This window comes from Prionailurus viverrinus, chromosome A1, assembly GCF_022837055.1.
Source record: "Prionailurus viverrinus isolate Anna chromosome A1, UM_Priviv_1.0, whole genome shotgun sequence".
NCBI lineage: Eukaryota > Metazoa > Chordata > Mammalia > Carnivora > Felidae > Prionailurus > Prionailurus viverrinus.
The window spans coordinates 59,350,724-59,370,739 of NC_062561.1; the positions used below are offsets into that span (position 1 = coordinate 59,350,724).

Consider the following 20,016-nt stretch of genomic DNA (forward strand, 5'->3'; position numbering starts at 1 on the left):
TCCTCCTCAATGGGGAAAAACTGAGAGCTTTTCCTCTATGGTCAGGAATAAGATAGGAATGTCCACTCTCAGCATTGCTATTTAGTATACTACTGGAAGTCCTAGCCTCAGCAATCAGACAACACAAAGAAATAAAAGGCATCCAAATCGGCAGGGAAGAAGTCAGACTTTCATGGTTTGCAGATCACATGATTCTCTATGTAGAAAACCCAAAAGACTCCAGCAAAAAAGCCTGCTAGAACTGATACACAAATTCAGCAAAGTCATAGAATATAAAATCAATGTCCAGAAATCTGTTGCATTTCTGTACATGAATAATGAAGCAGCAGAAAGAGAAAATAAGGAATCAGTCTCATTTACAATTGCACCAAAAATGATAACATATAGGAATAAACCTAAGAGGTTTAAGAGGTGAAAGATCTGTACTCTGGAAACTGTAGAACACCAAAGAGGTGAAAGATCTGTACTCTGGAAACTGTAGAACACTTATGAAAGAAATTGAAGAAAACACAAAGAAACAAAAAAATATTCCATGCTCATGGCTGGGAAGAACAATTATTGTAAAATGTCTACACTACCTAAAGCAATCTACACATTTAATACAATCCCTATCAAAACACAACCAGCAATTTTCACAGAGCTAGAACAAGTAATCCTAAAATTTGTATGGAACTGCAAAAGATCCTCATTAGCAAAGCAATGTTGAAAAAGCAAAATAAATGTGGAGGTATTGCATTTCCAGTTCTCAAACTATATTACAAAGTTGTAGTGATCAAGGCAGTATGGTACTGGTACAAAAAGATAAATAAGTTAGTGGAACAGAATCGAACACCCAGAAATGGACCCACAATTATATGGTAAACTATCTTTGACAAAGCTGGGAAGAATATCCAGTAAGAAAAAGACAGTCTCTTCAACAAATTTTGTTGGGAAAAGTGGACACTAACATGCAGAAGAAGGAAACTGGACCAGTTTCTTACACCAGACATAAAAAGAAATTCAAAATGGGTAACAGACCTAAATATAAGACAGGAAACCATCAAAACATTAGAGGAGAACATAAGCAGTAACCTCTCTGACTTCAGCCAGAGCATCTTCTTAGTAGACATGTCACTGGAGGCAAGGGAAACAAAAACAAACATGAACCACTGGGACTTCATCAAGATAAAAAGCTTTTGCACAGCAAAGGAAACAATCAACAAAACTAAAAGCCAACCGATGTAATGGGAGAAGATATTCACAAGTGACGTATCAGATAAAGGGTTAGTATCCTAAGTCTATAAAGAACTTATCAAACTTAACACCCCCAAAATAAAAAAAAAATCTAGTTAAGAAAGGTGGAGAAGTCATGAATAGACATTTTTTCCAAAGAAGACATCCAGATGGCTAACAGACACATGAAAAGATGATCAACATCATTCATCATCAGTGAGTTATAAATCAAAATCATGATGAAATACCACCTCACACCTGCCACAGTGGCTAAAATTAACAACAGCAGAAACAACAGGTGTTGGCAGGGATGCAGAGAGAGGGGAACTCTTACACTGTTGGTGAGAATTCAAATTGGTGCAGCCACTCTGGAAAATGGTGTAGAGGTCGCTCAAAAAGTTAAAAATAGAACTACCCTATGACCCAGCAATTGCACTGGTTAAAAATAGAACCACCCTGTGACCCAGCAATTGCACCAGAAGATACAAAAATACTGATTCAGAGGGGCACACGCATCCTTATGTTTATAGCAGCAAGATCAACAGCAGCAAAACTATGGAAAGAGCCCAAATGTCATTTTAATGATGAATGGATAAAGAAGTGGTAAATATATACAATGGAATATCACTCAGCCATCAAAAAGAATGGAATCTTGCCATTTGCGATGATGTGGATGGAGCTAGAGTGTAATATGCTAAAAGAAATAAGTCACTCAGAGTCTTGGGTTCCTATGATTTCACTCATTTGTGGAATTTAAGAAACAAAAAAGATGAACATAGGGGAAAGGAAAAAAATAGAGGGAAGTAAAAACCTTAAGTGACTCTTAGAGAACAAACAGGGTTGACAGAGGTAGGTAGGTGGGAGATGGGCTAAATGCTTGACAGGTGGTAAGGGGGACACTTGTGGTAAGCACTGGGTGTTATATGTAAGTGATGAATACTAAATCCTACTTCTGAAACTGTATATGTTAACTAACTAGACTTTAAATAAAAACTTGAAATGAGAAAAAAAATGGGAGGAACACTTGTATAGACAATACCTAAGATTAATTGAATGGCTATTATTTCTCAGTTGATGATATAAAAATGTAAATATTTTCTCTCACTTATTTCTCAGAAGAACTCTATTATTCTCATAAAAGAGATGAGTGTGGAGAGGTAAAGTAACAAATTAATGTGTAGAGAGATAAAGTAACCTGCCCACTCCTGTAGAGTTAATAAATATGCATATCTGATTCTAATGCAGGCGCTTTGACTCAACATCTGTGCTCTTAACCTTTATGGTTACTTTCCTCCTTGAGTTTTTAATGTAGTGTGTGCTATGTAAATGGTAACCGGTATTTTAATTATCAGTCGTAGTAACAATTGTACAATAGAAGTGTGACATCTAAAAACTGTTAATTATAAGGCTAATATTTCTATTTTTAAATTATTATTCTAATTAATTGTTTATCTCTCATTTTTGTGACATTGTACAAGCCTAGACTACAGAATAAATGACCAAAAATATTTACTGAATAAGCGATGAAACGGATGAATGATCAAATAAGTAAACAGCTTTTGAAACATGTAGTTTTTAGAATTATATATCATTTTTCTTGGCATTATTATAAAAGTATGTTCAGTCTACTTGTTTCACTATAAAATAGGAATATGTGAGGACTGAGTGATACATCTTATCAGGCCATCTTCAAGATTAAGGTGTAATAGGATATATTAATTAACATACTTTTTAGAGACAATCCCTTGAATTCATTTTTCTTGTGTAGTGTTAGATCCCCCCTCCCCACTAGTTCATTATATTGACCCACATTTCTTGTGGTACGTATGTACTAAGTGAACACCTTGTTTGGCTTTGTACAATATCACAGCCATACTTTAGGTAAAGTTAAGTGACATAGAGATGATAGTCCTCCTATGTGTGTCTTGTATCATTTTGTCAACATCTTAGAAAATGTTTTATAAGATCATTAAACTGTTGAACACTGACCCCTCAAGAAAATAACCTGCTTTATTGAAACAACAAATGAAGTGTTGCCAAGGTCAAATGTATGGATACTGAATGCACCTCTTTGTGAATCACAATATATATTAGCAATTGAATATTTTAGATAATTCTGTTAATAAATAAATATGCTTAAATTTCCTTACTGTAGTGTTTCTCAGATTTATTGATTATGTAATGACTAATTATTATCTGTTAGAATTAATATTTTAATAATCAGGATTTATGGACAAAATTGTATATTGCCAGAAATAATACAAGAATTTTAAAACTAATTTAATAGATAAACAGTCCATTCGGTAACTTCTGTGATATAAATCATAAGTGATGCTCTTGTTCACAAGGAAACAAAATGATGTTTTATTACAAATCACATATTCCAGCTCTTTGACCTTTAGCCAGTTATTTAACTTTGCTCCTACCTCAAAGAGCTATGAAACAGAGCAAATGCCAGAGTAAATGCAAAAAAAAAAATCGAAGCATGTCCACACATTGTGAATCTAGAGAAGTTTGATGACAATGATGACGATGATGATGATGATGATGGATTGAATTCTGAAATGTAATTATTTCTTTTATGTTCTTTTGGGAGCTTGAATGCATATAGGACTTATTAAATTCCACGTAATCATCTTGAAAGATTTTTTTCTATACTTTTTTTCAGCAGTAGTGTTTGCTGTGTGCAGAATAGGTAGATCCATATTTTAATAAAGTTTAGAAATTCATACAATTTAGATACATATCGCTTTGCATCTATCATCCATCCATCCATCCATCCATCCATATAATTCATCTGTCCTTTTCTATTTTTATAATACAGATGAGTAAGCAATTAAAATGTATTTGAAAAATTAATATTATAGTTTAGAATGCTTGTTGAAATACTCTTTGAAGATTAAAGAGAACCACATGAATTTCCCTTTTATAAAATGTGTCAGCTCATATTTAAAAATCTGAGTTTTTACTTGTTTTTCTGTCGTGGAGCTAAATAATAAGCTAGAAGTTGCTGTTGTGGGAAACATAATGTCTACTGTGCCATTCAGCATGGAAAGGAAATCACCTGTGGCTAGTTTGAAGTTTGTTCCTGAAATAGATGGGGATCTGTCATCACCTGCCTGATGTGATAGAAGCCCAACAAATCCTTTTATCTCAGCTGTGTTAGTGAGAGGGCCTTTGTTTAATCGTGATGAGAAAGGATCCCAGGGTAAAAGGGAAATGGGTTCCCTGCAGAATTGAAGCCTCCAAATGGCCATAAAAAATGTATGCAGGTAAACATCATTTATACAATATTGCTTTATAGCAGATTATAGGGCTCATGTTGTGTGCCATAGACTCCATGGGGGAATCAAGAGGAAAACAAAGTTTCTATTTCTTTGGAAGCCATATCAGGGCAACACAGCTAAAACAGTTGCTAGAAGTAATCCCTGAACAGAATTTGAAATTACGTTGCTTTAAAGCACAACAAATACCAACCAGTATAAAATTTGGCACAATTTTCTAAAATACATCTATTTTACATCCTAAAAACATGGATTCTATATACTAAGAATATATTTTTATAACTGTGATTTTTCAAGTGAATCATAAACCTATTTACTTTTAAATATAACATTTAGATAGTGTTCTAGGAATAAAAATTATAGAGATGCATATATATGAAACATATTTTTAGATCTTATTTTCCATCATATGATATTAATTATTTCATGATTCATCAAATACTGTTAGTAATGTAAAAATTTCTCTAGGTCACCAGGGTAATTGTATTGGAATGAGAATGTCTATAATTGTGTGTGTGTGTGTGTGTGTGTGTGTGTGTGTGTGTGTGTTCCAATAGATTTACAGAGGCTAGGCTAATAGATGACAGCCAAAACAGATCAACAATATAGCTTGAATTATGCAGAAAAGGAGAATGTTTCCATATGCATAGCTGTGAGGATTAGAGAATTATGATGAAAAATGTACACTTAATAAAGTTAGCATAATTCATGACATCAGTTGCATTAGTATAATTATGATGAATAAAAAAGTGTTGTCTCTTTCTGAGTTTCTTCATTCCTTATATTACCTAGTATTTTTCCATTTTTATTATTTGACAAATAAAGGAATCACTTATTAATATCATCATAGTCACATGTAGACTTGAAAATTAATGTAAATGATTCTCCAAGAAGGATACCATAGTAATTTTTTAAATATCATTTTCAGCAGCTCACATGGAAATTAAAATTAACTCTTTTACAATATTTTATTTTGTATAAATAGAAGCATACTTATTTATGATGCAAAATATAAATTTATAGAATGAAATCAATCTTATTCTGAGTGATCAAGAAATGATTTGATAATAAGGATGACAATTTTCTTTGTGATGAAACAGATACAGTAGTCATTAAAATATGTAATCAATACAATTGAATTGAGTGAAAATACATTTTTCTGAAAGTCAAAACTTGATACTTACCTTAGGTCAAGTATAGAAAAATGATAAGTGGGCAAACAATATGCAATTAATCAGCGACTTCAGTGCCTTTAAATCCTCACAATGAGGCATTCACAAATGTGCCATTAATTGTTTGAAACAGAACTACCACCAAATAGTCTCATGTATGTTGGTGATGTGGAAGGCAATTAGAAGGAAAATCTGTAATATTTTAAAGGTAATTTGTTAGCCACAAAAGTAAGAGATGTATTACTAAAAAATAAATATCTGTTTTAAAGTATCTAAATTTAAAAGTAATCAAATAGGCATTCAACATAGAATTTTCAACAAAAAACAATTTTGTTTTGGCTTTTTGTAGGATTTCCAACTTAACAATTGCCTGTAGAAAAAGAATTAATATTATAACATAACAAATGACAGGTGAATATTATTCAGAAGGTGAAACACACACAAATAATTTGATAGAGATACTACGCATAATTGTGCACTAAAATCAGGATAATTTATTTCATTTTATTCAAACTCTGCTTTCTTCTCACATGTTTTGAAGACAGGTAAGAAATGTCTTATATTATTGAAAATATATATTTTTTTAATTTTTAAGATGTATTTATTTATTTTGAGAAGAGATGTGGGAGGTACAGAAAGGGAGAGAGAGTGAATCCGAAGCAGGCTCCACACTGTCAGTGCAAAGTTCAACATGGGGCGTGAACTCATGAACCATGAGATCATAACCTGAGCTGGAACTAAGAGTTGGATGCTTAACTGAGCCACCCAGGCACCCCAGGAAATATATTTAAATGCAAGCTTAATTATGGACTAAAAAGGAGCATTAGAAAATAGCTAGATTATATTTGATTTCCAGAGAGAGGGAACTGGACACTTAAGAAAATATTTCAAATAAAAATATTAATATACTTAACATTGAGAAAAAATTGAGTAACACATTAAGATACTTCTAGTACTACATTTTTATCCATATGCTGAGAGATAACCAGCAAAACTTTTGAAAGAATTTTAACTTTAAAATTTGGTATACATAAAGTTTCAGTGGCCATTCCCACATGTATCAGTACCCTTCTCTCTGTTACAAATCTAGTCCAGTTGCTTGTGTGTGTGAGTGTGTGTGTGTGTGTGTGTATGTGTGTGTAAATTAGGGAGATAAATACTTTGGAGGCTTATTCAAAAGAATAGTTGTTGGTATACAGATTTTAATCTAGGATTTATAAATGTATTTTCTTGATATACTGAGTGTCATTTAAAACTCCTTTCCAATTATTAGAAAACAGCAAGGAACAGGGGATGAGGGAAGATGGCGGCATAGGAGGACGCTGGGCTCACCGCGCGTCCTGCTGATCGCTTAGATTCCACCTACACCTGCCTAAATAACCCAGAAAACCGCCAGAGGATTAGCAGAACGGAGTCTCCGGAGCCAAGCGCAGACGAGAGGCCCACGGAAGAGGGTAGGAAGGGCGGCGAGGCGGTGCGCGCTCCATGGACTGGCGGGAGGGAGCCGGGGCGGAGGGGCGGCTCCCCAGCCAAGCAGAGCCCCCGAGTCTGGCTTGCAAAAGCGGAGGGGCCTGACGGACTGTGTTCCGCAGCAAGCGCGACTTAGCGTCTGGGAGGTCATAAGTGAACAGCTCTGCTCGGAAAGCGGGAAGGCTGGAGGACAGAGGGAGGGAGAGCTGCTGAGCCCCCGGACAACAGAGCTCAGTTTGATGGGGAAGAAAGGCACTCGCCAGCGCCATTTCCCCCACCCATCCCCCAGCCAGAATCCCAAAGGGAACCAGTTCCTGCCAGGGAACTTGCTCGCTCTGCGCAAACACCCAACTTTGTGCTTCTGCGAAGCTAAACCTCCGGCATCGGATCTGACTCCCTCCCTTTGCCACAGTGCCACTCCTGAGGTGGATCACTTAAGGAGAAGCGAGCTAAGCCTGCCCCTCCTGCCCCCGTGCACCTTGCCTACCCACCCCAGCTAATGCGCCAGATCCCCAGCATCACAAGCCTGGCAGTGTGCAAGTAGCCCAGATGGGCCACGCCACCCCACGGTGAATCCTGCCCCTAGGAGAGGGGAAGAGAAGGCACACACCAGTCTGACTGTGGCCCCAGTGGTGGGATGGAGCCAGACGTCAGGTCTGACTGTGGCCCCACCCACCAACTCCAGTTATACACCACAGCACAGGGGAAGTGCCCTGCAGGTCCTCACCACGCCAGGGACTATCCAAAATGACCAAGCGGAAGAATTCCCCTCAGAAGAATCTCCAGGAAATAACAACAGCTAACGAGCTGATCAAAAAGGATTTAAATAATATAACAGAAACTGAATTTAGAATAATAGTCATAAAATTAATTGCTGGGCTTAAAACAGTATAGAGGACAGCAAAAAATCTCTTGCTACAGAGATCAAGGGACTAAGGAACAGTCATGAGGAGCTGAAAAGCTCTTTAAACGAAATGCAAAACAAAATGGAAACGACGACAGCTTGGATTGAAGAGGCAGAGGAGACGGGGCGCCTGGGTGGCGCAGTCCGTTAAGCGTCCAACTTCAGCCAGGTCACGATCTCGCGGTCCGGGAGTTCGAGCCCCGCATCGGGCTCTGGGCTGATGGCTCAGAGCCTGGAGCCTGTTTCCGATTCTGTGTCTCCCTCTCTCTCTGCCCCTCCCCCGTTCATGCTCTGTCTCTCTCTGTCCCAAAAATAAATAAACGTTGAAAAAAAAATTAAAAAAAAAAAAAAAAGAAGAGGCAGAGGAGAGAATAGGTGAACTAGAAGATAAAGTTATGGAAAAAGAGGAAGCTGAGAAAAAGAGAGATAAAAAAATCCAGGAGTATGAGGGGAAAATTAGAGAACTAAGTGATACACTAAAAAGAAATAATATACGCATAATTGGTATCCCAGAGGAGGAAGAGAGAGGGAAAGTTGCTGAAGGGGTACTTGAAGAAATAATAGCTGAGAACTTCCCTGAACTGGGGAAGGAAAAAGGCATTGAAATCCAAGAGGCACAGAGAACTCCCTTCAGACGTAACTTGAACCGATCTTCTGCACGACATATCATAGTGAAACTGGCAAAATACAAGGATAAAGAGAAAATTCTGGAAGCAGCAAGGGGTAATCGTGCACGCACATATAAAGGGAGACCTATAAGACTCGTGACTGATCTCTCTTTTGAAACTTGGCAGGCCAGAAAGAATTGGCGTGATATCTTCAGTGTGCTAAACAGAAAAAATATGCAGCCGAGAATCCTTTATCCAGCAAGTCTGTCATTTAGAATAGAAGGAGAGATAAAGGTCTTCCCAAACAAACAAAAACTGAAGGAATTTGTCACCACTAAACCAGCCCTACAAGAGATCCTAAGGGGGACCCTGTGAGACAAAGTACCAGAGACATCACTACAAGCATAAAACATACAGACATCACAATGACTCTAAACCCGTATCTTTCTATAATAACACTGAATGTAAATGGATTAAATGCGCCAACCAAAAGACATAGGGTATCAGAATGGGTAAAAAAACAAGACCCATCTATTTGCTGTCTACAAGAGACTCATTTTAGACCTGAGGACACCTTTAGATTGAGAGTGAGGGGATGGAGAACTATTTATCATCTACTGGAAGCCAAAAGAAAGCTGGAGTAGCCATACTTATATCAGACAAACTAGACTTTAAATTAAAGGCTGTAACAAGAGATGAAGAAGGACATTATATAATAGTTACAGGGTCTATCCATCAGGAAGAGCTAACAATGATAAATGTCTATGCACCGAATACCGGAGCCCCCAAATATATAAAACACTTACTCATAAACATAAGCAACCTTATTGATAAGAATGTGGTAATTGCAGGGGACTTTAACACCCCACTTACAGAAATGGATAGATCATCTAGACACACGGTCAATAAAGAAACAAGGGCCCTGAATGACACATTGGATCAGATGGACTTGACAGATATATTTAGAACTCTGCATCCCAAAGCAACAGAATATACTTTCTTCTCGAGTGCACATGGAACATTCTCCAAGATATCATATACTGGGTCACAAAACAGCCCTTCATAAGTTTACCAGAATTGAAATTATACCATGCATACTTTCAGACCACAATGCTATGAAGCTTGAAATCAACCACAGGAAAAAGTCTGGAAAACCTCCAAAAGCATGGAGGTTAAAGAACACCCTACTAATGAATGAGTGGGTCAACCAGGCAATTAGAGAAGAAATTAAAAAAATATATGGAAACAAACGAAAATGAAAATACAACAATCCAAATGCTTGGGATGCAGCGAAGGCAGTCCTGAGAGGAAAATACATTGCAATCCAGGCCTATCTCAAGAAACAAGAAAAATCCCAAATACAAAATCTAACAGCACACCTAAAGGAACTAGAAGCAGAACAGCAAAGGCAGCCTAAACCCAGCAGAAGAAGAGAAATAATAAAGTTCAGAGCAGAAATAAACAATATAGAATCTAAAAAAACTGTAGAGCAGATCAGCGAAACCAAGAGTTGGTTTTTTGAAAAAATAAACAAAATTGACAAACCTCTAGCCAGGCTTCTCAAAAAGAAAAGGGAGATGACCCAAATAGATAAAATCATGAATGAAAATGGAATTATTACAACCAATCCCTCAGAGATACAAACAATTATCAGGGAATACTATGAAAAATTATATGCCAACAAATTGGACAATCTGGAAGAAATGGACAAATTCCTGACACCCACACTCTTCCAAAACTCAATCAGGAGGAATTAGAAAGCTTGAACAGACCCATAACTGGCGAAGAAATTGAATCGGTTATCAAAAATCTCCCAACAAATAAGAGTCCAGGACCAGATGGCTTCCCAGGGGAGTTCTACCAGACATTTAAAGCAGAGATAATACCTATCCTTCTCAAGCTATTCCAAGAAATAGATAGGGAAGGAAAACTTCCAGACTCATTCTATGAAGCCAGTATTACTTTGATTCCTAAACCAGACAGAGACCCAGTAAAAAAAGAGAACTACAGGCCAATATCCCTGATGAATATGGATGCAAAAATTCTCAACAATATGCTAGCAAATCGAATTCAACGGCATAGAAAAAGAATTATTCACCATGATCAAGTGGGATTCATTCCTGGGATGCAGGACTGGTTCAACATTCGCAAATCAATCAACGTGATACATCACATTAACAAAAAAAAAGAGAAGAACCATATGATCCTGTCAATCGATGCAGAAAAGGCCTTTGACAAAATCCAGCACCCTTTCTTAATAAAAACCCTTGAGAAAGTCGGGATAGAAGGAACATACTTAAAGATCATAAAAGCCATTTATGAAAAGCCCACAGCTAACATCATCCTCAACGGGGAAAAACTGAGAGCTTTTTCCCTGAGATTAGGAACACGACAGGGATGCCCACTCTCACCGCTGTTGTTTAACATAGTGCTGGAAGTTCTAGCATCAGCAATCAGACAACAAAAGGAAATCAAAGGCATCAAAATTGGCAAAGATGAAGTCAAGCTTTCGCTTTTTGCAGATGACATGATATTATACATGGAAAATCCGATAGACTCCACCAAAAGTCTGCTAGAACTGATACATGAATTCAGCAAAGTTGCAGGATACAAAATCAATGTACAGAAATCAGTTGCATTCTTATACACTAACAATGAAGCAACGGAAAGACAAATAAAGAAACTGATCCCATTCACAATTGCACCAAGAAGCATAAAATACCTAGGAATAAATCTAACCAAAGATGTAAAGGATCTGTATGCTGAAAACTATAGAAAGCTTATGAAGGAAATTGAAGAAGATTTAAAGAAATGGAAAGACATTCCCTGCTCATGGATTGGAAAAATAAATATTGTCAAAATGTCAATACTACCCGAAGCTATCTACACATTCAATGCAATCCCAATCAAAATTGCACCAGCATTCTTCTCAAAACTAGAACAAGCAATCCTAAAATTCATATGGAACCACAAAGGCCCCGAATAGCCAAAGGAATTTTGAAGAAGAAGACCAAAGCAGGAGGCATCACAATCCCAGACTTTAGCCTCTACTACAAAGCTGTCATCATCAAGACAGCATGGTATTGTCACAAAAACAGACACATAGACCCATGGAATAGAATAGAAACCCCAGAACTAGACCCACAAACGTATGGCCAACTCATCTTTGACAAAGCAGGAAAGAACATCCAATGGAAAAAAGACAGTCTCTTTAACAAATGGTGCTGGGAGAACTGGACAGCAACATGCAGAAGGTTGAAACTAGACCACTTTCTCACACCATTCGCAAAAATAAACTCAAAATGGATAAAGGACCTGAATGTGAGACAGGAAACCATCAAAACCTTAGAGGAGAAAGCAGGAAAAGACCTCTCTGACCTCAGCCGTAGCAATCTCTTACTCGACACATCCCCAAAGGCAAGGGAATTAAAAGCAAAAATGAATTACTGAGACCTTATGAAGATAAAAAGCTTCTGCCCAGCAAAGGAAACAACCAACAAAACCAAAAGGCAACCAACGGAATGGGAAAAGATATTTGCAAATGACATATCGGACAAGGGCTAGTATCCAAAATCTATAAAGAGCTCACCAAACTCCACACCCGAAAAACAAATAAGCCAGTGAAGAAATGGGCAGAAAACATGAATAGACACTTCTCTAAAGAAGACATCCGGATGGCCAACAGGCACATGAAAAGATGTTCAGCGTCACTCCTTATCAGGGAAATACAAATCAAAACCACACTCAGGTATCACCTCACGCCAGTCAGAGTGGCCAAAATGAACAAATCAGGAGATTATAGATGCTGGAGAGGATGTGGAGAAACGGGAACCCTCTTGCAAATTGGTGCAGCCGCTCTGGAAAGCAGTGTGGAGGTTCCTCAGAAAATTAAAAATAGACCTACCCTATGACCCAGCAATAGCACTGCTAGGAATTTATCCAAGGGATACAGGAGTACTGATGCATAGGGGCACTTGTACCCCAATGTTCATAGCAGCACTCTCAACAATAGCCAAATTATGGAAAGAGCCTAAATGTCCATCAACTGATGAATGGATAAAGAAATTGTGGTTTATATACACAATGGAATACTATGTGGCAATGAAAAAAATGAAATATGGCCTTTTGTAGCAATGTGGATGGAACTGGAGTGTGTGATGCTAAGTGAAATAAGCCATACAGAGAAAGACAGATACCATATGATTTCACTCTTATGTGGATCGTGAGAAACTTAACAGGAACCCATGGGGGAGGGGAAGGAAAAAAAAAAGAGGTTAGAGTGGGAGAGAGCCAAAGCATAAGAGACTGTTAAAAACTGAGAACAAACTGAGGGTTGATGGGGGGTGGGAGAGAGGAGAGGGTGGGTGATGTGTATTGAGGAGGGCACCTTTTGGGAAGAGCACTGGGTGTTGTATGGAAACCAATTTGACAATAAATTTCATATATTAAAAAAAATAATAAAAAAATAAAAAATAAAAAAAATAAAACTCCTTTCCATTGTCTCTTAACTTCTATTCTGAAGCAAAAGATTAAAATAAAAATCATTTCTATTAAAAATCATTTCTATTAAAAATAGAATAACTTCTATTAAAAATCATTTCTATTAAAGAATTATATTTATCTGGTGTGCATATACATATAGATGTGTGTGTTTTGTTTTTAATTGATTTATGTAATGTTTGACAAGTATGAAAGACTATACTTCATATTTATGTCGATTTTGAAAAGTAATTACAAAACATACATCTGTAAGCCCACCATCCAACCCAGGAACTATTGAATTAATCCAATTATGAAAATGGCCACTGTGTTCCTCTCTAAACTCTTTTCTCTGAGAATTTGAATAGTTTTCTACAACTCACTGGGTGTTACTAAGCATTAGTTCCCCTGGACTTTCACAGGAATGTTTGACTATTAATTATTCTTAATAATTAATTATTCATGCATCTCTATGGGCTTGGAGGTGTGTCCATCTATGCATGTATTAATCTGGTAAAACCTGAAAAATGAACTAATTATATTTTAAATTAATGGTTGTTTAGAAGTGACAATTACTTCCTCCTAAAGACCACTTCAAATCTACCTTAATGAAAAAAATTATATTGTATGTACTCAAAATGCTGTTCATGTTAATAAATAGAAACCATTTAAAGTGCACCTTGATGGCTAAGTCAGTTAAGCATCTGACTTGGGCTCAGGTCATGATCTTGTGGTTCATGAGTTCAAGCCCCATGTCAGGCTCCATGCTGATCGCTCAGAGCCTGGAGCCACTTCAGATTCTGTGTTTCACTGTCTCTCTGCCCCTGCCCTGCTCGTACTCTGTCTCTCCCTCTCAAAAATAAATAAAAAGGTTAAAAAAATAAAAATAAACTCTCAGAACATTTTTTAAGCTTTTTGTTCTTTTTGCTTTTATTTTTTGCTAAGAGCCTCCGTTACCTCTGTTTCTAGTGGCATGATTGAATTTGGACCTGAACATGGCATCTTTCAATAATGTGCGATAGATCATTTGATAATGGATAGTAATTTCCCACAAAAGCCTTATAAATACATGTTGAATGTTAGAGAAAATTATAGCACTTATCTAATTTTACTGCCCTGTCTAATAAATTCTTTTGCTACCATAGAGTCCTACTAAGCAGTAGTTCTACACAATGACACTAGTAGTATTTTTATTTGTTTAAAAAAACTAAGCAGACATTATGTAGGCAGTGTTTCTGTATTATTGGATTCATTTTTGTTTTACTATAGTATGGACAGATTCAATGTTAAATTTCAAAAAGCAATAGTCATAGACTCAACATGGCCACTTCTATTTTACTGCCTCTCTCCTCCTTTTGTTTCCTTTGTCATATTCACCTTGCGAGCATCAGTGACAGGAAGAACCAGATAAATTGTGCCAAACTCTTTGACTTAATTTCTCATAATTATGTGCTCACCATGCTGATAATACCCAATGAGCATCTGAGTGTCTCCTGCGGATTCCATTACTAAGTTTGGAAAAAAGTCTTATTTTATTAAATGTTGCAGATGGTATGTTTCTAAAAGAAACTGAGAACATATTGTTTTTTCCTGAAGTGAGTCAATATACTTAATGTCGGAGAATTATGACTTTCAAAAGTACTTTTTGATTAACAGTACAGGTTTTTCTGGCCATCCAAAAGTTAGTGTTCCTATGAAACTGTAAGCCAAAATGCTGTAAAACAAAGGAGCAATTATAATGAATTTACATGAAAAATGTTTTGAACTTTCCCACACTCAAAAAATAACATCTCTTAGGCTTTTCCGATACTCTAGGACACATCGTGCTAAAATACATTGAGATAAAATGCAGATGCTCAGAGACAGTTCAAAGCTGTGGCAGCTTGATGCTGAGATGTTGGGTGTAGTTCCAGGGAAGGAGCTTGGTGATGCTGCTGTCACTGCTTAGGGTGAACACTGCCTCTCTAATGGCTCCCTGCAGGACAAACACTGAACACTATTTTGGCTTTTTACCCTTTCTCATAAAGGTAAAAATCCTTTTTGAATTGCTTTAGGTTAGGAAAAACAGGTTCTAAGGTAGGCCTTTCAAAAAAGTGAAGGGGCTTTGAAAAGTAGGGGATATCTTTATACATTACAGGTAATTGCATTGATATATTGAGCAAGTTAATAAACATTTCCTGAGTGTTTATTTTGAACAGAGCATAATTCTGGGTATTATGAGAGTAAAAAACCTGAATTAGTCATAATATCTGTTTTTTCAAGAAATCACAATCTATTAAGGAACATGCAAACACATTCTGTAAAGCATTAAACTTGTCAGACTTGTAAATTGTTAACCACCTGAGACAAAGATTATTAGAAAATATTTTGACATGGAATTTAAGAGATGAAACAGATGAATATGGGGTGGGGGAAGAAACAGACAAACCATAAAACAGACTTTTAACTACAGACAGTAAACTGAAGGGTGATGGAGGGAGGTAGCAGGGCGATGGGCTAAAAGGGTGATAGGTATTAAGGAGGGCCCTAGTTGTGATGAGCGCTGGGTGTTGTATGTAAGTGATGAATCACTAAATTCTACACCTGAAACTAATATTACACTGTATGTTAACTAATCGGAATTTAAATAGAAACTTAAAAAATATTTTGAATACAATTATACGCTATTCAATTAAATGTCCTCATTAGAATATCATTAGACTAACCCAGCCTTAATATCTTTAATACTGTATTTTGCTTATTATTGATAATTGTGTAACCATAATGTTAAATGTATAAAATAAGAAACAGTTTCTGCATGGATAAATCTTATAATGCTTATGTTAAGTACATGCTATATGATTCCATTTACATTGGAAGTCCAGAATAAGGAAATAGATAGAGAAAAAAAAAACTGTATTTATGGTGCCTAGGCCTGGGGATTGAGGGAATGAATGGCAACTAATTTGTACATGTTTTCCATTTTGAGAGAAAGGAAATATTCAAGAATTTATTGTGATAATGAGTGCATAGCTCTTTGTACTAAAACTGTTCAGATTATACACTATAGCTGGGAAATTGCATGATATAAAAATATCTCGATAAGTCTGTTAAAATTTGTCTTTTATATTATTTCCATCAGGGCACCTCAAACAGCTTCCAAGTACCTTATATAAAACAAGAATTAAATAGAAGTTTTTCATATCAATTATTTACTCCTCTTCATTTTCCTGTTATCATCATTGCCATCATCATCTCGTCATCATGATTTTCAAGATTATATTTATTTTCATTGAAGTTTACCAACAATTCCTGTCAATTTTAAGCCTCATTATAAAGAGGAAACTGGTAGAGGATATTAGCATTTGGAGTGTCTTTAAGACAATGAATATGGGGTGCCTGGGTGGCTGAGTCTGTTAAGCATCCGACTTTGGCTCAGGTCATGATCTCCTGGTCTGTGAGTTTAAGTCCCAGGTTGGGCTTGGAGCTTGGGGCTTGGAGCCTGCTTCAGATTCTGTGTCTCCCTCTCTCTCTGCCCCTCCCCCACTCACGTTCTGTCTCTCTCAAAATAACGAACATTAAAAGACAATTTAAAAAAAAAGACAATGCGTATGGTTTTAGGGAATGAGGGATGACTCAAAAAACATTAAAGCTTTTAAGTCTGCTTAGTTCTGCAGTAACTCATTTCCAGTTGACCCATTATTTACTTTTCAAATATCCCTTAACTTTCCTTTTTTCTTTATAAAATGAGACTTTCTTGAGGTATTCACTCTTCTCTCACCTGATTAGGGGGGAAATTATATTATCTCCCTTTTTCAGAATATATATGGATTATTCCAAGAAAATTACTACATGGTTTACCTTCGTAAATCCAGGAGTTAAAATGTGCGTGATTTATTACTGTCAGCCTAACTGAACAGATTTTCCATCTATATCAGTTACTGTTCTAAGATGTTGTCTGATTTAATCAGAATAATTCATCAAAGACTATTAGTTATCTCATAGAATTTTCAGAAACATTTGATGGTATGAAATCAGGTTTAGAAACATTGTAGCCAATGTTATACTTTGTTAACCCACATTATGCTTCCAAAAAGCTGGTGTCAAGAACCTGACACCAAAGTGACTTGGTAAGAAGCCTACACTCACCATTGCAGGGTCTTGGTATGCAGATTGATTTTAGAATCTCTCCCACTACAGTGTCTGAAACGTAAATGTCTCTCAATATGACTTCTGAATAACTTCTGCTGGGCACATGACTTCTTGTCATCACAATCTTCCAAATCAATGAGCATAATGGTGTTTTTTATCTATGGAGCCCTGGTTGAATGTCTGCTGTTAAGGATGGCAAGGTGGGGAGAAGGGCCCAAACCTTGTAATATTGAAATCCTAAACTTAACAGTGCATGGATTTGCCCTTGTCACTTGTATTGAGACACATATGCCCTAGTTGAGGCCTGGTTCTCCTTTTAGACTTTCAATTCAGTAAGATAATACATTTCATTTCCATTAAAGCCAATTGAATTAGAATTCATATTGCTTGCCCAAAACGTTACCCTGGCTAATAAAAGCTTGGAAGTATATATAACAGGGCAGAAATGGCTCTTTCCAAAAAGCAACATAAAGCCCAGCATAATCAACTTGTGTGAGGTAGTCTTTTCCATTTTTTACAAGAAAGAACTGAGTTTTGAAGTTGGCGATTTGTTTTAATCATAACATGTAGTAATTACAGTGTAGTTTTCTCTGGTTCCAAACTATGCTTGCTCTTTTTCTCCTAATGTTCTCAATAATGATAGTTAGCATGAAACTGAAGAACTTTAATATTTTTGTTATTTGACAGCTGAGTCTATCATGGCCAAGCCCTGGTGACTAATAACTCTTTTTTGTATTGTCTCATTACGATGTGTACATTTCATTCCCTATTTCATCTAAAGCTCTAGGTTCTGACACTATTTTTAAAGTATTTTAGATTCTGCATGTTTAGTTCTGCTTGTAACACCCAACATACTTTATTGAAGTAATTAAACATGTATAGCCTAACTGTGTTTTACAGTTAAGGAAGTTGTTTATGAGGTCAAATGTACCGATAAATATTTCCTGAAGTACTTTAGGACTTAGAACACTTAGAACACTTAGAAGCTGAATATTTTTTCATTTACAATATACTTGAAGGTAAAAGTTACTTTACAATGCCTTGTCCTGGCATATCTATATATATATATTCTTTTTTAATTTTCATCTTATTTCTTGGGTAATATATATGACTCTTCTCGGTATGTGGCCTAAAGAGAAAACGTGTGTCATTTTTAATTGTGCTTGTGATGCTCAGAAGTCACCAGATTCCTAAAATTTTCTCTTTCATTCATATGTATTAATTTGTAACTTGATTGCGCAATACTATATATTATAAAAGATATCAGATGATGCAGTGGGCATCATTGCGAGGACAACACATTTCTACATAACTTAAGCTCCTTTACTCTATGTGCATTCCAAAGAATGTTGAAACTGTATATATATTTATTTCTTACCATGATCATTGAACTTAATATTTATTAGAACAGTATGGTTCACTGTCAGTCTATACTGATATTTCATATTATCTCATTTATCATTTCAGTTTCCTTATACATAATGACACATAGCTGTTCAGATCAGATGATGGTAATAATTTTATTCATACAATTGGATGGAAAAAAGTATAATATAAAGGGAATATAATTTAGATATGAGAGCTTTATTAAATAATATGTACACAGAAGAAAATGAACTATAATGTAACTACAGTATGTAGTTCAAAACTTCCTACCTTCAATTAATCAAATATAGAACTCATGAATTATCTTCATTTGTGTGAATATTACTAATGTGATTTTTATTATTATTTAGAGATGTGATACAGAACCAATCTAGGTGTAAAGGTTTTTATATTTATTTATGCTTATAAATATTTGGCTCAGGTCTCAGTAGCTATCTCAAGTCTAACTTCCTGTCAATTGTCTTGACAATGTGCATGCTTCAATTACGTATGAACTGTATAACTGCTAATTTTGCATTTACCCAATCCAAAAAGATATCAGCAGTAATGAATGAATATTTGAAGGAATAATTTGCTTTTTTCATCAAATTAGTTTTCCAGTGTTAATGTCACACATATCAAGTCCTACACACCATATCTTTTTTTAATATGAAATTTATTGTCAAATTGGTTTCCATACAACACCCAGTGCTCATCCCAACAGGTGCCCTCCTCAATACCCATCACCCACCCACCTCTCCCTCCCACCCCCCATCAACCCTCAGTTTATTCTCAGTTTTTAAGAGTCTTTTATGGTTTGGCTCCCTCCCTCTCTGACTTTTTTTTCCTTCCCCTCTTCTATGGTCTTCTGTTAAGTTTCTCAAGATCCACATAAGAGTGAAAACATATGGTATCTGTCTTTCTCTGTATGACTTATTTCACATAGCATAACACTATCCAGTTCAATCCATGTTGCTACAAAAGGCCATATTTCATTCTTTCTCATTGCCACGTAGTATTCCATTGTGTATATAAACCACAATTTCTTTATCCATTCATCAGTTGATGGACATTTAGGCTCTTTCCATAATTTGGCTATTGTTGAAAGTGATGCTATAAACACTGGGGTACAGGTGCCCCTATACATCAGCACTCCTGTATCCATTGGGTAAATTCCTAGCAGTTTATTGCTGGGTCATAAGGTAGATCTATTTTTAATTTTTTGAGGAACCTCCACACTGTCTCCCAGAGCAGCTGTACCCATTTGTATTCCCACCAACAGTGCAAGAGGGTTCCCGTTTCTCCACATCCTCTCCAGCATCTATAGCCTCCTTTCATTTTAGCCTTCATTATAGCCACTCTGACTGGCATGAGCTGGTATCTCAGTGTGG

At 36.3% G+C, this 20,016-nt stretch overlaps 1 long non-coding RNA gene across 1 annotated transcript in view; it reads left to right on the forward strand.

The window, feature by feature from the left end:
• LOC125150527 (uncharacterized) overlaps positions 1-20,016 on the forward strand; it is a 313,734-nt gene that overhangs the window by 72,299 nt on the left and 221,419 nt on the right. The window contains exon 2 of the long non-coding RNA XR_007146442.1: positions 6,942-7,122. This is a non-coding gene — a long non-coding RNA (uncharacterized LOC125150527). The remainder of the gene's footprint in view (positions 1-6,941; positions 7,123-20,016) is intronic.